Raw genomic sequence first — 20,873 nt, 5'->3', positions numbered from 1 at the left:
AAAACCAAAACCACTATTTTCATAACTATGAATATGACTATGTGGTTGGCAACGGAACCATGGATTGTGTTGATATGGTGGAGGTTCCATTGCAAGGGTTATATCCATCTAGGAATAAACAACAAATGTCGCCAGTGATTCTTGTGCCGTAATAACCGTGTTAACCATAAGATCCGGAGTGGGACGGAGTAGTCAAAAGTGTTTCCACCTCTCGTTCATCAACGGATGCGCTCTACCGTAGTACACTTGTAATCCAAGGGGGCAAGCTGGTGAGGCTGGGGAGTCCTAAGTCCCCACGGCATTGTCCGTAGTACACTTGTCGCCCGAAGGAGCAAGATGGTGAGGCTGGGGAGTCCTAAGTCCCCACGGTATGGCGGTCTATGAAGGGTTGCAGCTACCGGCGAAGTAGTTTGGTTCGATCCCAGACTGTCGTCGTGGTCGGGGTCCACCCTGAAATATATGGGAATAATGGGACCGGCGAGGACCCAGGGTCGGGGCATGCAACAAAGGGTGGGTGTTCGAGGTAGCGGAGGAACATGATTGGCTAGACCTTATACCGGGCCTCACACCGAAGGAAGTGTGGACGGGAAAGCTGCCCGGTTGGCACCAAGGTTAAGATCTCTTATGGGTAAAGCAACACACCTCTGCAGAGTGTAAAGAACTGTGACCTGTCACTCCCTGTTCCGGGATAAGGAACTGCGAACGCGGCCGGAAAGGAGCTCCATGAAGTTCTAGTAAACCGGTGAAGGCTGACGGACATAGCTCTTTGGAATAAAAGCAATCTCTTGAAGAAATGTTTATCAAAACTTGCATTGGTGTTAGACTTTCTGGTCTAATATCGTAGTTAGAGCATTAAACACCCCTTATCTATAATGAACTTGTTGAGTACGCTCGTACTCATACCACTCTTAAATCCCATGCTTAGATTGTCTGAATCGTCTGGAGGAGGACTACGACAACAATGAAGGAGCCGAGATCATCGGCTATGAAGAACCAGATCTCTCTGGAGGTATCGAGGGCGTAGACTATCTCATCGTCTACGGAACCGGGGAGGCCTCCGGAGGAGATCAAGCCTGAACATCTCGAGTAGTAGTAGTAGCCGAGCAGCCCGAACTCTTAGTATTTAGCTGCTCGAGGAAATAAATGTATAACTTAATGAGACTCTTATATTGTAAGCTAAGTTGGGTTCGCCTCGAACCCAGGAGTATTCCTCTTAGGACCCAAGAGGAGCTCCGAGACGAAATGTGTATGATATTTGTAATAATAAATGAATGAGTTATGGACCTGCTATGTTATGTTGTACTACTCTGAGGGATGTAATATTTGTGGAATGGTACTTCGTGAATGTTATATCAACGACTGGCATACTACAACATGCAGTGGTATGCAGGGTCACCACAACCGATCATCACGTGAGATGATGTAGCTTCAATAGTGAACATCAACATGTTGATCATATCATCCATATGACTCGTGTTCAACCTTTCGGTTCCCGTTGTCCCGAGGCCATGTCTGTACATGCTAGGCTCGTCAAGCAAACCCAAGTATTATGCGTGTGCAACATGGCTTACACCCGCTGTATATGAACGTTGAATCTATCACATCCGATCATCACGAGATGCTTTGAAACGACGAACTTTGGCAACGGTGCATACGAGGGGAGAACACTTTATTATCTTGATATTAATGTGAGGGATCATCTTATAATGCTACCGTCGTGATCTAAGCAAAATAAGATGCATAAAGGATTAACATCACATGCAATTCATATGTGATATGATATGGCCCTTTTGTCTTTGCGCCTTTGATCTTCATCTCCAAAGCACGGACATGATCTCCATCATCAACGGGCATGATCTCCATCATTGTCGGCGTAGCGTCAAGGTCCATGGCGCCGTCTTCATGGTTGTTCACCTCATGTAGAAACTATTACAACTACTTTGAAATACTACTCAACATGAAATTTAAAGACAACCATAAGGCTCCTGCCGGTTGCCACAATACAATAATGATCATCTCATACATATTCATCATCACATTATGGCCATATCACATCACCAAACCCTGCAAAAACAAGTTAGACGTCTCTAATTTGGTTTGCATATTTTACGTGGTTTAGGGTTTTCGAGAGAGATCTAATCTACCTACGAACATGAACCACAACGGTGATACTAGTGTTGTCAATAGAAGAGTAAATTGAATCTTCACTCACTATAGTAGGAGAGACAGACACCCGCAAAGCCTCTTATGCAATACAAGTTGCATGTCGAACGAGGAACAAGTCTCATGAACGCGGTCATGTAAAGTTAGTCCGGGGCGCTTCATCACACTATGCCACAAAGATGCAAAGTACTCAAACTAAAGATAACAAGAGCATCAACGCCCACAAAACCATTGTGTTCTACTCGTGCAACCATCTATGCATAGACACGGCTCTGATACCACTGTAGGATAACGTTGCATAGAAAAACAAAAATTTCCCTACCGCGAACACGCAATCCAAGCCAAGATGCAATCTAGAAGACGGTAGCAACGAGGGGTTTATCGAGTCTCACCCTTGAAGAGATTCCAAAGCCTACAAGAGGAGGCTCTTGTTGCTGCGGTAGACGTTCACTTGCCGCTTGCAAAAGCGCGTAGAAGATTTTGATCACGATCCCTCCGGCGCCACGAACGGGCAGCACCTCCGTACTCGGTCACACGTTCGGTTGTTGATGAAGACGACGTCCACCTCCCCGTTCCAGCGGGCAGCGGAAGTAGTAGCTCCTCTTGAATCCGACAGCACGACGGCGTGGTGTCGGTGGCAGTGGAGAATCCCGACGGAGCTTCGCTAAGCGTGCGGGAGCTATAGAGGAGAGAGGGGGCGGCTAGGGTTTGGGAGGGGGGCGCCGGCCATCTAGTGGTGCGGCCACCTTGTGGTGCTTGGGGTGGCCGCCCCCCTCCCCTTGGCCCTCATTATATAGGTGGAACACCAAGAGTTGGTCTACAAGTCTTCGAATAAGACCCCAAACCAAAACCTTCCATAACTCATGAAACCTACCCAAGCTAGGACTCCCACTAGAGGTGGGAGTTCCACCTTCCTTGGGAGGGGGTGGCCGGCCCCCATGGGGAGTCCACTTGGGACTCCTCCCCCTTAGGGTTGGCCGGCCATGGGAGGTGGAGTCCCACCGGGACTCCGCCTTCCTTGGTGGTTTCTTCCGGACTTTTCTAGAACCTTCTAGAACCTTCCATAGAACCTTCCGCATCATTTTAAATCACATAAAATGACATCCTATATATGAATCTTATTCTCCGGACCATTCCGGAACTCCTCGTGATGTCCGGGATCTCATCCGGGACTCCGAACAAATATTCGAACTCCATTCCATATTCAAGTTCTACCATTTCAACATCCAACTTTAAGTGTGTCACCCTACGGTTCGTGAACTATGCGGACATGGTTGAGTACTCACTCCGACCAATAACCAATAACGGGATCTGGAGATCCATAATGGCTCCCACATATTCAACGATGACTTTAGTGATCGAATGAACCATTCACATACGATACCAATTCCCTTTGTCATGCGATATTTTACTTGTCCGAGGCTTGATCTTCGGTATCACTCTATACCTTGTTCAACCTCGTCTCCTGACAAGTACTCTTTACTCGTACCGTGGTATGTGGTCTCTTATGAACTTATTCATATGCTTGCAAGACAATAGACGACATTCCACCGAGAGGGCCCAGAGTATATCTATCCGTCATCGGGACGGACAAATCCCACTGTTGATCCATATGCCTCAACTCATACTTTCCGGATACTTAATCCCACCTTTATAACCACCCATTTACGCAGTGGCGTTTGGTGTAATCAAAGTACCTTTCCGGTATAAGTGATTTACATGATCTCATGGTCATTAGGACTAGGTAACTATGTATCGAAAGCTTATAGCAAATAACTTAATGACGAGATCTTATGCTACGCTTAATTGGGTGTGTCCATTACATCATTCATACAATGATATAACCTTGTTATTAATAACATCCAATGTTCATGATTATGAAACTAATCATCCATTAATCAACAAGCTAGTTTAAGAGGCATACTAGGGACTCTTTGTTTGTCTACATATCACACATGTACTAATGTTTCGGTTAATACAATTATAGCATGATATATAAACATTTATCATAAACATAAAGATATAAATAATAACCACTTTATTATTGCCTCTAGGGCATATCTCCTTCAAGGAGGAGGTCTACCGGAGGTGGTGGGTGGAGGAGGTCACCGGAGGAGGAGGTGGAGGTTGCCGGAGGAGGAGGCCGAGGTCGTCGTCGGAGGTCACTGGAGGAGATCGCCGGAGGAGGAGGTCGCCGGAGGAGGAGGTCGCCGGAGGAGGAGGTGGAGGTCACCAGAGTTGGAGGTCGAGGTCGCCGGAGGAGGTCGTCGTCGGAGGAGATCGCCGGATGAGGAGGTCATCGGAGGACGAGAGGAGGGAAGAGGAGAATTGGAAGAGAAGAGGAGAAGTGGAAAGTGAAGTGGACGGAGAGGAAGAGAGCGCCACAAAATTCAAATTTCAGAGTAAACATTCTGTGGCGCATGGTCATATGGTGCGGCACATAATTTTTTGTTCAAATTTTCTATTTTGGCAGGAAAAAATCTTGACTTTCGAATTTGATGATTCTAAAAATTGGATAACCTGGTAAACACCGGTGAATTCAGATGTAGAATTTTCTCCCGGTCATTTTGATATATAATGGGTTTTTTTTCGAGTTCGTATGCAACCAGAAATCCAGTTTGATGATTTTGCAACGCAATTTTAGAAAAAAGTAGAAATTCATGTTTGTTAATTCTCAATAAAACTAGATGGATATAATACATGGCCACCTCAAAAGATTTTATATTTTGAAATTTCTATCTATTTCTTTTGTATTTTACAAGGCAAAAAAGGCGATCCGGGGGGTGGAGTTGCGTGAAGAGCCAAAAAATCTTCTGTGGCGCATGGAGCTCATGTGCGCCACAGAAATAAGGATTTTCTGTGGCGCATGGAGCTCATGTGCGCCACAGAAATGTGGATTTTCTGTGGCGCACCAGCCCATGTGGGCCATACAAAGTCTTATTTATGTGGCACACCAGGCAAGATCCACCACAAAATGTCTTATTTCTGTGGCGCACGTGGTCCTGTGCGCCACAGAAATAGTGAAGACAATTGTTGGACCTGTATGGGGTGGGGCCCACCATATTTATGTGGCTCATGTGAGTACGGTGCGCCACAAAAATACGCTATTTCAGCGGCGCACCCGCTCTGGTGCGCCACATGAATTATTTCAGTGGCGCATGGAAAACAGGTGCGCCACAGAATAGCTTCCCATCTATTGCTAGTTTTCTACCGGTGATTTTATCGTTAAAAATCTTGTTATTTCTACATAGCCAAAACAACCATATTATGGAAAGCACTCCCACTCTAATAAGTATTTTAAACATATTATCCACACATTTAGCCAATTGCCGAAAATATTGGCAACACTACGTGGCAGTTATAAGGTACAACCTATTTGGATGATTGACTATATAGATCTTGCAAACTAGCATTATAAGAATAAGCGTTTTATTGTCTCATCTTGATTATATAAGACACACTTTACCTCCCTGCCCGTTTCTTTTTCCAAGGTTGTTCTTACTGAGTCTAACCCCTCGACAACACGAAACCTTTATCTGCAGCGGTATCTTCATCTTCTAAATCATCTTAATATTTATTAGCGGATTAATAGGTGGATCAACCCCTATACATGGAATCCATAGAGAATTTTTCATTCTCATTTAGATTCCAGCGGAACTCATCCGCCCTTGCGACAAATGGACGAAATACACCCAATGTAGTAATTCATTCCAATAGGCAAGCCGAGGCCCAAAAAGATCTCTTCTGTCACATTCCGTGTGGAAGACTCCAACACCTTAGCTAAGGTGTCACCTTTGTGACGTACAATATTGTACAAAGCTAGATATCGTTTCCAGAGCGTGGTATTTTCTAACTATTTATCCTCCAAAAAACTTATCTCGGATTAATCCTTAATAGAGAAAAAATCATATGGAAAGAAATACTTCTTCGTCGCCATAAGGCCTTCCCAGAAGTGTGAATCTCTATATTTCCAATAAAACTGAGATATTGCACATGAGCCAACATATTTTTTCCTCCGAATGATTTGCCAAACCCCACCCTTAGTGAGTAGCTTGGCCAGCCATTTATCCAGGAGAGCCCTATTCCTAACCTCAAGAGCATGAGCATCAAGACCTTCTTGATTCTTTGGACGGCAAACAATACTTCATTGGGTAAGCCGGTGTTTCTTTTTTCTCACTATCTAATTGCCAAAATAATCTTCAGCAAAATTAATCCAAACGACTCAAGACTCCAATCAACCGTCTGTACATGCATGGCACGACCTGGCGTCGTCGTCGTGTTGACGATCGCGCTAAATCTGTCGCCATTTTCGACAAGTTGTTAATTTGTGGAGTACTTGTCTCCAGCTTTTGACATCACGCATGCAAAGCCACTCGCGGCGCGGTGCGCACTAGCTTAACTACTCCATTCTGTTGGCGATGGCGCGCCAATGGTTATGGCCCTGGCAAAGGTAAAGCGCAAGGGAGGTGTGAATTGTTACCGTCACTTTATTATTTTTCCAACCGGACTAGCATCACTTTGTTGATGATTAAATAGTTTGACATTTAGCAGAAAGAGGCTTAATTAGGCCCTACCCATCTGGAAGAAAGGGGAACTAACCGGGATTCGTTGCACCAATCCATGGATCGATCCGTATGACTCTTGAGACTATCCAGAAGTTAACTGAAGGTGCTTTGTTTGATTCCCGCGTCACTTCACAGGGGAATGGGAATAGGATGACACCCTTACAGGAACAGAACAATGATTAATAATCTCTAAGCATGACATGTTTGTTTTTTATATTTTCTGATTAGCATGACATCTAGTTGAGAATCGTCGAGCAGTGCCATTCAATAAGAAACGAAAAGAGAATGAGGAGATAGAGGTCTCCGAGCTAATTAAGCAAGATATATAGTTGACTAATGATGATCTAGGAGTAAGAAACGAAAAGAAAGAGAGAGGATATATCTGATCTATACATGCTTCTTGCTTTTAGCTACCTAACTATGGTGGCACGGAAGAGCTTTACTAGATAGTCCCTCGGTCTTACCAAACTTGTCTAAGATTTGCTAAAATTTAAATATATCTAAATGCTATTTAGTGTGTAAATAAATCTAAATTTTGACAATCTACATATACTCCCTCCGTCTAGGATTATTGTATCTCAACCAATCCTCTCAAACGGAAAAAGAAAAGGTATCCGGTTTGGAACAACTGCTCTCTTTTCTTCAGCTATACAATATAGTATGAAATCTAACTGTGTCGACGGCAGAAAAAAAAAGGAAGGATATCAGCGCTTGATAATTCAATTCGCAACATGATGCTGTACTGAAAATAAAAATTGAGAAATGATTCATGGGCGGATTGTCGCGTCCGTTGAGCTGAAAGGACCGGCCGGCCGCTCTTGATGCTGATTTCTGGCAAATCAAACCAAGAAGCGTCAACATCACGACGATTCTGACGATGCGCGTGCGGCAGCTCGACGGCCACTTGTAAAGAATAATATGATCACACCAAACACATTCCCTTCATCCCCTACGTACGGCTAGGTCAAATACTAACAACAGGAGGATCACGGCTTCGATTGGCTCCAGTAGTTCAGTTTTGACGTGATAGATGTTGCTGAAGCCACCTGATGGATCCATCACTCAGCTCTATCGATTTTGGTAATGCTAGTTTTGGTTGGTGACGTGATCTGCATGAAGGTACGATGAGTGTAGGGTGTAAATTGATAGGATCGGATGAGATTTTCCTCATACCATATCTTTTACCATATTTTTTTCGAATTCGGATCGGAGTGGATTTTGATCGATTTTGAATTCGAATGTGGATATACCGGATTGCGGATTCAGATCGAAAATGAGACGGATTTGGACTGGAAACAAACATAATCATATATACGCTCTCATCGATCGATAGCCATAGTTCTTGCAAATTCTAAGAGGAACTTAAATTTTCAATCTTATGGTGTTAAGAAAAAGGGATGCAGTGGTATTATTTCTGACACTCGGCTTTACCTCTAGGCCTGTGGGCATTTTTTTTCTTCATATGCCTACAACATGGATTAGGGTGTCCGCAGATATATATTTTAGTATTTTAGTCATGAAGTATTACCATGACTAATTACTTGAAAGTCCGAACTGATAAAAAAAGGACTTTGCAGCTGACACATGCGTACAAATCCATTTGATTGGCGCCGTGCACACAAGCTTAACAACTCTATTCTATTAGTGATGGCGCGCCTATGTTTATAGCCCTGACAAAGCTAAAGCGCAATAGGGTGGAAGTATTACCGTCGCTTTATTATTTTTTTCCAGCCGGATTAGCATCACTTTGTTGATGATTAAATAATTTGATATTTAGCAGAAAGAAAGTTTATTAGGCCTGCCCATCTGGAAGAAGGGATAACCAACCGGGATTCGTTGCACAAATCCGTGGATTCGTCCGGCTCTTGAGACTATCCAGAAGTTAACTGAAGGTACTTTGTTTGATTCCTGCGTCACTTCACAGGGGAATGGGAATAGGATGACACCCTGACAGGAACAGATCAATAATAAATAATCTCTAAGCATGCCATATAGTTGAGGATCAAGTAGTGCCATCCAATTAAAAACGAACGAGAGAACGAGGGAAGAGGTCTCCGAGCTAATTAAGCAAGGCCTGTCGTTGTGTTCATATATCCCAACCTATGTATCATCTCGATCAAAAAAAAAAAAAATGCAGCCGCATACAACAACTCCCTGTCTTTTCAGCTGCAATCAATATATGAATGCTAGACAAGCCTACATGGCAGAAAAGGAGGATAAGTGCTAAACAATTCGATTGGAAACATGATGCTGCACTGCCCAGGGTGGCTACCCAAGAAAATACTTGAGAAATCGATGGATGGATTGCCGCGTCCATCGAAAGGAGCCGGCCGATCTTATTGCACTATCTTTGAGAATTCAAGGAGCGTCGCTCTCACGCCGATTATATTCAGCTATGCGCGCGGCGGCTCGATGGGCAACACTACACACAGAGAATAATGATCACACCGAACAGATTCCTTCATCGCCATCACATCTACGAGGTCAAATACTAAGAGCATGGGGATCACGGCTTCAATCGACTCCACTACTTACCATCTCGCTACATCGTTCCGTTCGTTTCGCTGCGCATAATTTTTGACGTGATAGATGTCGCTGAAGCCAGGTGATGGATCCATCAGTCTGCTCGTTCTGGAGTATCGCTTTTTGGTGATGCGGCGGTGGTGGTTTTGGTTGGTGATGTGATATATGTGCGTGCCAGGCATCCATCGGACATCTTCCTGCGAAAGGGGAGAGAGTGACGGAGCACCGGAGTTTGTCTGTTGCATTGCCAAAAAATATTCTCATGATGCACGTTGCGATCTCTGTCAAACCCCAGTTGTGGCTTCAAAGACATGCGATCGTGCAGATCCATGGCTTTGTTAAAGAGGGTTGCTTGTCTCCTTGTTTGCTTAACAGGCAGGCAGTATAGTAAGTGCTATTTAATTTTTGCATGGCTGGCGATTCAGTATAGGCTCTGGACGGCGGATTGAAGGCATTGCAATTGTCTTAGACCAATGTGTGCGCCATATGCTTACATGAGGAGGATCGATGAAGTGGACCATATCAATGCAGTTATGCGAAACAGGTGTGGTTTGGCTGCTTGAGGAAGGCGGAGGTGCAGTTGGATGAGCCACAAGGAAGCGGCTGCCTGGAGTCATGGTGGTCACACAGCAGCGCAAGAGTTCGGAGAAGTAACCGCAGGAGATTTGACACGTTAATTAATGATCTTAACAACATGGCTCATCTGGAAGCTAGATGCTTGTGTGTTTGGTAATGTAACAGACATCTGTAATGTGACTCAACAGATAGATCGTGTATCTACGATGAGTTCAAGATTTGGGGGCGAGCGAGAGATAAGGGAGTGAGAACCTAGTGCGATAGTAGGCCTAGGGTTTTATGTGGCGGGAGTGTTTGGTGTACTAAGCAAACTATGCGCAGTGTGTCTTAGCTTTCTCTTGTAAATTTCTGCTGCTCCCCTTTTGTAAAAATATGGCACATGTTTTGCGTCCTCTCGAATAAAGTGATGGTTCATTGTTTGGTGGTTCACAATGAACATGTTCTACGCACCGTCGTGATAATGCGAAGACACGAGCACCTGATGTGCTTTAAAAAAAATGTTTGTTTTAGCTGAATGGTCTGGGCCATGTAGAAATGTTTCATGAGACATGCCATGGTTCGATACTCGCTCCGTCCCAAAGAAGGTGGCATTTAAACTCAAATAAATAGTCAATGTTCTGAAAGTTTGACGAAGAATATGCACATACTTAATACCAAACTAATATTAGTAGACTCATCATAAGATATATTCACTACGGGAAAACTCTTCTTTGCCGTGCGACAGTTCGCACGGCAAAGACGCCCATATGCACGGCAAAGTCTGCCCGGCAAAGGCTCCGACGGCAACGCGAACGTTGCCGTGCGCATGGCCATTTCGCACGGCAAAGGCCTTTGCCGTGCATCTGCGACGTTGCCGTGCGGCAGAAGCTTTGCTGTGCGCTGTGCCGTGCGTGGTGACCTTTGCCGTGTGCGAGTTCTTTACCGTGCGGCGTCCCCTTTGCCGTGCGGCGCGACTGTGCCGTGAGGCAGTCCCTTTGCCGTGCGGCCACACCCCAGCCCGCACGGCAAAGACTCCTCCACCGCTCCCAGCAGCATGCCAGCAGCACATGTGAGCGCCACGTGGCCCCTTTGCCGTGTGTGTGCACAAGGCAAAGTGACCAAAAGTCCTTTGCCGTGTGCATACACACGGCAAAGGGCCCTGTTTTTTTCAATTTTTTGCTGTTTTTTTTTTGCATATTCCCTGCATTTCAAAAATAACAATTGAAAATAGAGCATATACAACATATAATCTTCAACATATCATCACCAATCACTACGGGAACACCACAAATACATCAAACGCACATATCCATGAATACAATGCATTACATAGAGTCCACAGTCCATCACGTGGGGGCGGACAGGGGAGCAGGTGCGCTGCATGCCGCATGATCGACGTCGGTGCCAACCACGTGGGGCCCGGCGTGAGCTGGCGCAGCATCCGGGAGCTCCTCCAGACGAGCACCACGACCAGTTCCTGCACCATGGTTAGACAACAATAGGGGAGAATATGCAACATCTTCAAATTGACCAAGCGAAAAAGGAGATGAATGCATGGATATGTCAGTGGTAGGTGTATGTGGCATGGCTGAAAAAGAAAAATTATTCTCATCAAAGACAGCATTAAGAGATATGTAAAAACGATTAGTTGGCACATGAAGGCACTTGCAGCCTTTGTGAAGAGCACTATACCCAAGGAAGACACATTTTTTAGACCGAAACTCAAGTTTGCGACTATTGTATGGTCGAAGATGAGGCCAACACGCACACCTGAAGACCTTGAAAAAGGTATAATCAGGAGTTTCATGCAAGAGAAGCTCAATAGGAGTTTTCATATTAATGACACGTGTAGGAAGCCTATTAATAAGAAAACATGCGGTGGCAAAGGCATCAATTCAAAATCGAAAAGGTAGAGAAGCGTGAGAAGGAAGAGTTAGACCGGTCTCAACTATATGTCGGTGCTTGCGCTACGGCGCCATTTTGACGATGTGTATGTGGGCATGACAAACGATGAGAGATCCCAAGCTTATTAAAGAAGGTGTTGAGGTTGCGGTATTCGCCCCCCCCCCCCCCCCCAATCCGATTGAACATGGATAATCTTATGGTTGAGAAGACGTTCGACATGAAGTTGAAACTGAACAAAGACATCAAACACATCAGACTTACGTTTAATAAGATAAAGCCAGGTAAATCAACTATAAGCATCAATAAAACTAACATAACAGTTGTGACCACTGACAGAGGTTTGTGCAGGACCCCAAACATCAGAAAAAACAAGCTCGAGAGGACTCTTAACTTCTCTAGTAGATGAAACAAATGGGAGCTGATGACTCTTGCCTTGCTGACAGGCATCACACACAACTATCTCCTTATTACTAGAATCTAATGGCAGCTCATGACGGTGGAGTACATGACGTACTATAGGAGTGGCAAGATGACCAAGGCGAGAGTGCCACTGTGATGACGATACACGAACACCGCTGAAGACTCGAGAATGTGATGGATCCTCCAGACGGTACAACCCTTGACTTAGTCGACCACTAAGCAGAATGTCAATGGGTAGCTCGGTCCTTAATAAAAAGATCAAATGGGTGAAATTCACATATGACATTATTATCTAGATTAAGCTTAGGAACAGACAAAAGATTACGAGTCACCGAAGGAACCCGTTGAACATTACGAAGATGGAGCTGACTATTAGGATGACTAGTGATGAGAGATGCTTGGCCAATATGAGAGATGGGCATACCTGCACCATTGGCGGTGTGAACCTTGTCGTGCCCATAGTAGGGCTGGTGGGCGGTGAGCTTGCTGAGCTCACTCGTCAGGTGATCCGTGGCGCCAGTGTCCATGTACCAGGCGGGATCAACAGGGTATGATGGCGTAGACCCCTGCTCCTTCCCCTTAGCAGCGACATGGGCTGCAGGTGGAGCGACAGGAGGAGGGCCGTAGTCAGCCATCTGAGCTTGGCACTCGTTCCCCTGGCCGTTGTTGCCGATCCCCAGGAAGCTCTGCGGAAAGCGCCGGTGGCACTTGGAAGCAAGGTGGCCTTCACAGCCACACAGCTGATAGACCCGTGAACCGCGACCACCGGTGCCCGGGGCACCCGACGGCAGAGTAGAAGGTGCAGGTGTCTGGGGGGGCGGGGCTGACGGAGGCGCCTGAGGGCGCGGGGCACCGGGGGGCACAGGCGGGTGCGAGCCACCACGAGTGGCCCAGTAGGCCGCGACAGCAGAGTCGGTGATGGTGGTGTGGGCACGACGTGCCTCGATGCGCTGCTCAGAGCTCATGAGGTGGGAGTACAACTCGTGGGGGGTCATCGGTGTTGTAGCACCGTGAACAGCCTCAGCCAACATGTCATACTCCTGGTAAAGCCCCTGAAGGATGAAGGCGGCAAACTCCTCGTCGCTCAATGGTTTCCCCATGGACTGAAGGGTATCCGCGAGCACCTTGATCTTGTTGTAGAAGGTTGAGGCGGAGGAGTCCAGCTTCTTGATCTCGCCAAGCTCGCGACGGATAGCCATGGAGTGGGATGTAGAGACCGAGGCGAACGCCCGCTCCAGGATGTCCCATACTTCCTTGGCGGTGGTGGCGAAGAGCACGAGGCCAGCGACCCCTTCACCGAGGGGCGACTGGAAGGCGGAGAGGATCGCCTGGTCTTGCTGAATCCAGGCGCGGTGCTCGGGATTGATCGCAGGGCCTTGAACCATCTCGATCGCCTGTGGAGGACACGGAAGAGAACCGTCAACGTATCCAAGCATGTAATGGCTGCGGAGCAGCGGCATCACCTTGGCACGCCAAAACAGGTAATTATCCGGAGTCAAGCGGATGGTGATGAGGTGAGCGAAGTGGAACGGGCCCGAAGGGGCGGCGATGGCGGCGGCAGGGGCCGCGGCCACGGCAGTGGCAAGGGGGACTGCACCGTAGGGCATGGCGGCGGATGGAGCCCCGTAGGGCATGGCCGCATTGGGCGCCACCCCACCGTAGGGGGGAGCGACGGCAGCAGCCGGGGACGGTGGCACCGACGCCACGGCGAGAGGCAGCAATGACGCAGCCTCTAGGGGCTGCGAGACGGCCAAGTTGGGCGCGCCAAGGGAGACCGTCGAGGGGCCCGGCGCGGATGCGACGGAGACTGCGGCGGCGGCAGGTGACACAGGCATCCCCAATGGGCCTGCCGAAGATAGTACCCGGGGTTTACTGAAGGCCCACTACCCGAAGAATAAGAAGATTCGGAAGCCCAAGATATTGTTAAGGAAAGTTAGAGTTGTAATAGGAAGCATTATTTGTAATCTTGCGGGAGGAGTTAGAAACCTTCTCGGACTCTGTAACTTGTACAATACGAATCCCTCGGCTCCGCCTCCTATATAAGGGGAAGTCGAGGGACAAAGAAAGCATCGAATCTACTGTCAACACAACCTTATTTTTATTCGTCGAGTACTTTTCGGCTGAAACCTTCGAGATCTACTTGCCCTCTACATCCAACTAAACCCTAGTCTACAATCCGTAGGCATTGACAAGTTAATACCTTGTCAATTGGCGCCGTCTGTGGGGTCTAGAGGCGACAAGGAGCTGATCTCGATGGCACGTTCAAGATCGTCGACTTCATCAGTAGCAAGCAACATCATGGAGAGAGGTAAACAGATCGAAACTGGTCTCGTTGATTTTATTCCTCACCCGCCCTCCCGTTTGGATGCATATGCGTATCTGGAGGAGCCCATGAAGATGACGTTTGGAAAGTTGCACTTCCGCGTCGAGAAAGAAGGAGCGTATCGTCTCGAAGTTCCGATCTCATCGGGATTATCGACGGTTGGTCCTGATTTCTCAAACTCAGTATCATCCATCGAGTCAAACGACAAGGAGATTTCGTCGCCACGCTTCATCGGCAGCAGAGCAAGCGAAAAACTCGCCAAGATCTTCAGCGACATGTCCTTCGAGTCATCTGCGGACTCCTATATAAGCGATGATTCAAGTGACACCGACAGCTTCGACTTCATCGACAAATCCATCTCTATTGGGAAGGTCTTCACCAATCTCTATGATGGTGTCACCAAACCAAGCAAAGTGAAAACTCCAAAATATCACCAAGTTTATGCCATTGGAGAAGCAAGTCGCGATCAAGAGGAAACATCAGAGGCTTTCGATGATTTGGGAAACCCCAATGTCGATCCCTCAGATCTAAGGAGAGGTTTGGGCACTAAATATGTCGGGCCCACACCACGTGTCAGAGTTCAACTTCCACAAGCAGCCTGGGATAGAGCTGCGAAAGCTTTGGATGGCTCTGAACCAATGGAGACAACTGCTACGGTCGAAGAACTACAAGCTTATCAATATAGACTCGCCCGAGCTGGAAGAGAATTGGAAAAACAGACAGCTGTTTTGAACAGAAGAAGGGAGGCAGCTTCCGCATCAAGCAGGCGACGAGCGGAATTAAGTCGACACTCAGAAACTTCGGGAGATAGTCACAGAGAAGCTCGGAGGAGAGCAAGATCGCGGCTGCAAAATATACCGGAAGCTGAAAGAGAGACTCTAATCCAAAACCTCGACATGTCCTTTATGTCAATCGACACGAGGGGGAATATTATCCCAAAAACACCGGAAGCAGGATACATGGCGACACAAGCTTTCATCTTAGCGTCCATGCCACCTTCCGGAGATCCAAGAGAAGCGTTGTACAACATGGCCGTGGCAGGATGTGGAGCCATGGGAGCAGCGTTCACAGCTACACCTCCCGAAGGAACTGCAAGGAAAAATAGTCCGAGACCTACCGCAGCAGTGCAAGATCCACCAAGAGCAAGTGGAGTCAGAGACACAACAACTCAGGCCAGAGTTGATAGAGCGTGACAACAAAGAAGGGAACGTCGGCATTCACCAGAACTTGCTGAAGAGGACCTGTGTGGACTTCCATGTTTCACACGATGGGTCCGAAAAACTCGAGTTCCATCAGGATTCAAGCTACCCAATAGTTTCAAGAAATTTGATGGCCTGCAAGACCCCGAGGATTGGCTAGTCGATTACCTCAAGACAGTAAAATTGATAGGCGGGACCAGAGCGACAGCCATGCAGAGCATCCAGATACATCTGAGCGGAGCAGCCAGATCATGGATAAAAAAGCTTCCCCCAGGTTCCATCGACAGCTGGGAAAGTTTTGAGGACGTGTTTATCAAGAATTTCCGGTCAACCTGCAAGAAACCTGCGACACTAGAGGAGTTGAGGTCATGTCGACAAAAGCATGATGAATCAATGAGGAAGTACATCCAAAGGTGGAACATCATCAAAAACTCGGCAGAAAATATATCTGACGAAAGAGCAATAGATGCATTTGTTGCAGGAGTTCGACGAGGAGATTTCGTGGAGGACTTGGGGAGGACAAACCCAAGAACAGTATCAGCTTTAATGGAGATAGCAAACAGATGGGCAGATGGTGAAGATGCGGTACATAACAAACGACATAGGTCCCCAGAGGAAGATCGCAGTCGAAATTTTCAAAATAGACGCCGATTTCCCCGTCAATTTTCAAGTTACGATGCACCTGGCCAAATATCGGCTGGCTTTCGGGGAAACAATGGAGGAAACAGTAGAGATGACTACCAGAGAAGTAATGCACAGCAAGGCGACAATAGAGATAACAGGCAAAATAGCGGGCCAAGGTTCCAGACACCTTTTGTGTCTCCCGAAGAGATGATGAACGGGCCGTGTCAGATGCATTTCTTTCTCGATAGCAATGGAAAAAGACAGTCAGAACACTTGCAAAAAGATTGCCGAAATTTCCAGGCAATGTTAAGATGGGCAGGACATGCAAATGCTCAGGCAGCACACAGAAATCCTCAAGGACCCAGGAGTGAGATTCACTTGCCACCTCCTCCCGCGGTTACAGATGAAAATCGACATCAGCTCAGAATAGCGGCAACACCTGCTCCACCGCCCTACGTCGATCCTAACTCTAACGGAGCGGTCTCGATGATTCAGAAAGGCAGGCCATCCAATAGAGCTCAGAAAGTAATCTCGCGACAGGTGTTTATGGCAGAGAAGATGCCACCACCAACAGTCGAGTACCTTAACTGGTCAGGGCAAGATATTGGCTTCACAATAGCTGATCATCCACAGCAAGTTCCTCGACCAGGGCAGTCAGCACTGATCTTACCAGCAGTAATTGCGGGATTCGATGTATCTCGAGTATTCATAGATGGCGGCAGCAGTTTAAACCTTATGTACGCAGATACGCTAAGGAAGATGAATATTTCCCTCGCAAATTTGAAACCAACCGACACACGTTTCCACGGCATCACACCAGAGAAGCCAAGTTACCCACTGGGGAGGATCAATCTTGACGTTCAGTTTGGGACCCGAGAAAACTACAGGATAGAAAGGTTGGAATTCGAAGTTGTGGATTTCCCGTCGCAGTATCACGCTTTGTTGGGGCGACCAGCGTACGCCAGATTTATGGCAGTACCACATTACACGTAGTTACTTTGGTGGTTACCTGGACCTAAGGGACCAATCACAGTCAAAGGGAGCTTCGCGCTGGCCGATAAATGCGACAAAGATTTTCATCGACTATCAGAAACCTTCGGGATGCAGGCAGAGTGCGCAGCGTCAAGGCTCATGACTGATTATGATGTGCTGCCAGACGTAGGAAGGCCCAACAAAGAATCAACTTTCAACACCGCTAAAGATTCTAAGGAAGTACAGATCCACCCAACCGATCCGAAGAAAACGACATCCATCGCGACAAACATGGACCTCGCATAGGAAAGCGCGCTCGTCGAGTTCCTCCGTGAGCACTGGAAAATCTTCGCATGGTGTCCAGCTGACATGCCAGGAGTACCCAGGGAACTTGCCGAGCACCACCTAAACTTGGATCCTATTGCGCGACCAATCAAGCAACCTTTGTGGCGTTTTTCGGAACCAAACCGCAAAGCCATGCTGTCAGAAATTGATCGACTTAGAGAAGCTGGTTTCATCAAAGAGATATCTACTGAGGCCACTTGGGTAGCTAACCCAGTGATGGTGCCGAAGAAAAACACGAAAGTCCTTCGCATGTGTGTCGACTTTACGTGCCTCAATAAACATTGTCCAAAGGATCACTTTCCCCTCCCAAGGATCGATCAGATTATCGACTCCACGGCAGGATGTGAACGTCTTTCCTTCTTGGACGCATATTCTGGTTACAACCAGATTAGATTAAAAGAAGACGACGAAGCCAAAACAGCGTTCATCACACCGTATGGCGTATTTTGTTACAAAACAATGCCCTTCGGGTTGAAAAACGCGGGAGCAACATATCAACGGATGATGCAGAAGTGCCTAGCAACACAGATTGGGAAAAATGTACAAGTGTACATCGACGACGTCGTCATCACATCAAAGAAGGGGGCAACATTAATTGAGGACTTGAAGGAAACTTTCGACAACCTCGACAAATTTTGTCTCAAGTTGAATCCGACGAAATGTTCTTTCGGCGTCCCTGCAGGAGAACTTCTCGGGTTCCTAGTTTCAGCGAGAGGGATTGAAGTAAATCCCGAAAAACTCCAAGCTATCGTAACAATGAGGAAGCCAACAAAGTTGAAGGAAATACAGCAGCTAACTGGGCGAGTCGCAGCTTTAAGCAGATTCGTCGCCAGGCTGGGAGAAAAGGCGCTACCATTCTACGCCTTAATCAAACAAGGAGAGAAGTTCCAGTGGAACGAAGATGCAGATAGGGCCTTCGAGGATCTCAAACGGAAAATTTCGACACCACCAATTCTAGTAGCACCAAAAGAGAAAGAACCGCTCCTGTTATATATTGCGGCTACATCTCAGGTGGTCAGCACGGCGCTAGTTGTCGAAAGAGAAGAAGAATGAAAACTCCATGGAGTGCAGAGGCCAGTATATTTCATCAGCGAAGTATTATCGCCTTCAAAACAGAGGTACCCGCAGTACCAAAAGCTAGCATATGGAGTATTCACAACCGCAAGAAAATTGCGCCACTATTTTTCGGCGCATCCGATAATAGTGGTCAATGAGGCGCCTTTATCCAACATACTCAATAATCCAGAAGCTACAGGCCGTGTCTCCCTTTGGGGAATAGAACTTTCTCCTCGGGACATCACGTATGTAAAAAGAAAGGCAATAAAATCACAAATTCTGCCAGACTTCATCGCAGAGTGGATGGAGTTGCAAAACACAGGACCTCCGGATTTATCGAGAACCTGGACTATGAACTTCGACGGGTCCAAAAGGTTAGAAGGAGCTGGAGCAGGGGTAATACTCATATCACCTGAAGGCAACAAATTGAAGTACCACTAGTAGGAAAAGCCTCATCAGTGGCGCACCAAAAATGGATTCTGTGGCGCATGGTAGGTGCGCCACAGAAACGTCGCCACAAAAATAAGGTTTCTGTGGCGCACCTTCCCATGCGCCACAGAATTAAGGTTTCTGTGGCGCACGTGTTCCTAGGTGCGCCACAGAAAAGCGTGCGCCACAGAATTGGTTTTCAGTGCGCCACAGAAATTGCTTGTATTATACTCGATTTTATGCTGCCTGCTATACACATGCAGTTTATACACAGCAATATACAGAGATACAGGTTATATACAGCAACATTCAGATATAATATAAATATCATGTACATTGCACAGATATAACATAGACATTATCATCACATTACTTAGAGCCCGATCGAGATACATATATAGTGGCAATTAAGTGTCAAATGTTTTGCATACAACTCTTAATTCATACAAAATTCACAATTTCGAGATACAAAGTAGTCTTCATCCGGTTCCTCCTTTGCTCCCTCATCTCTACCCACCAGGCTCGCTTGCATCGGGGTCCTTCATCCAGTTCCTACTATGATGAAAATGGAAGAAAGTGAGACCAACAAGTCCGATGCACAAGAGAAATGGAATAAATGCCTCATACATTGTTGGTCAACACAAATGTTAACATTCAGGGACGGTGTAAGTGAGACCAAGTCCGATGCACAAGAGATTGATATTTGTGCTATCTTACCAGGCTCACTTACGCCGCCCCCGAGTGTACGGTGACCAAACATTTTAATCATCGGCATTTTGAAAATCTCAAAGCAAATGGAATGACAAAATGGAATAAGTGCCTCATACATTGTTGGTCAACATAAATACTATGGTCAGAAACCATAGTTGCAGTATACACCGCAAAGATACTTTGCAGAAGGGCCCCCTTTCCCCGCCGTTCCGTGAACGGGTGCTTGACGACACAACGACGCCGATCTGCCTCTCCGGCGCAGAACCACGGCAGTCCCTCGCCGTCCAGTGAACGAGTCCTTGATGCAAAGACCGTGCCGGCCTGCCCAGCATTATGCCGGGCCGTGTTGCGCAGCGCCGGGCCGTGTGTCCCGCGCCCTGCACTGTTCGCCTTCTTCCCCGGTGAACCAATAGACTGATCGTTCGAATAAGGAAACCGATGACGGCCGGTCGCAAGATTAAATTGCGATCGGCCGTCATCGGCTTCCTTATTCCAACGATTAGTCTATTCGTTCACCGGGCAAAAAGGCGAAGAGTGCAGGGCGCCTGAGACACGGCCTGAAGCACGGCAACAGGGGTCGGCATGATGCTAGGGAGGCTGACACCGTCTTTGCATTAAGGACTCGTTCACGTACTGGACGGCGAGAGAAGAAAAGTGGTGATGCACCGGAGAGGCAGGTCAGCGTTGTTGTCTCATCAAAGACTCGTTCACGGAACGGCGGCCGGGGAAAGGGGGGCCCGTCTACAAAGTATATTGCGGCGTATAGGTGACCAAACATTCTAATCATCGGCACTAAAATGGAAGAAAGAGCCAAGTGGTATCTCAACTAGATATCATATGCCTCATACTTTGTTGGTCGAAAGAAATATTAACATTCCGGGATGGGGTCAGTGAGGCCAGGTAGGATGCACAAGAGATTGATATTTGTGCCATCGCACCAGGCTCACTGGCCCCACCCCAGAGTGTACAAGTGACCAAACAATTTAATCATCGGCACTAAAATGGAAGAAAGGCCAATGCAATTAAGAAGTAGCTAGTATGAACTAAATGGAATGCCTCATACTTTGTTGGTCGAAACAAATA

This window comes from Lolium perenne, chromosome 7 (assembly GCF_019359855.2).
Source record: "Lolium perenne isolate Kyuss_39 chromosome 7, Kyuss_2.0, whole genome shotgun sequence".
NCBI lineage: Eukaryota > Viridiplantae > Streptophyta > Magnoliopsida > Poales > Poaceae > Lolium > Lolium perenne.
This window is presented reverse-complemented; position numbering follows the sequence as displayed.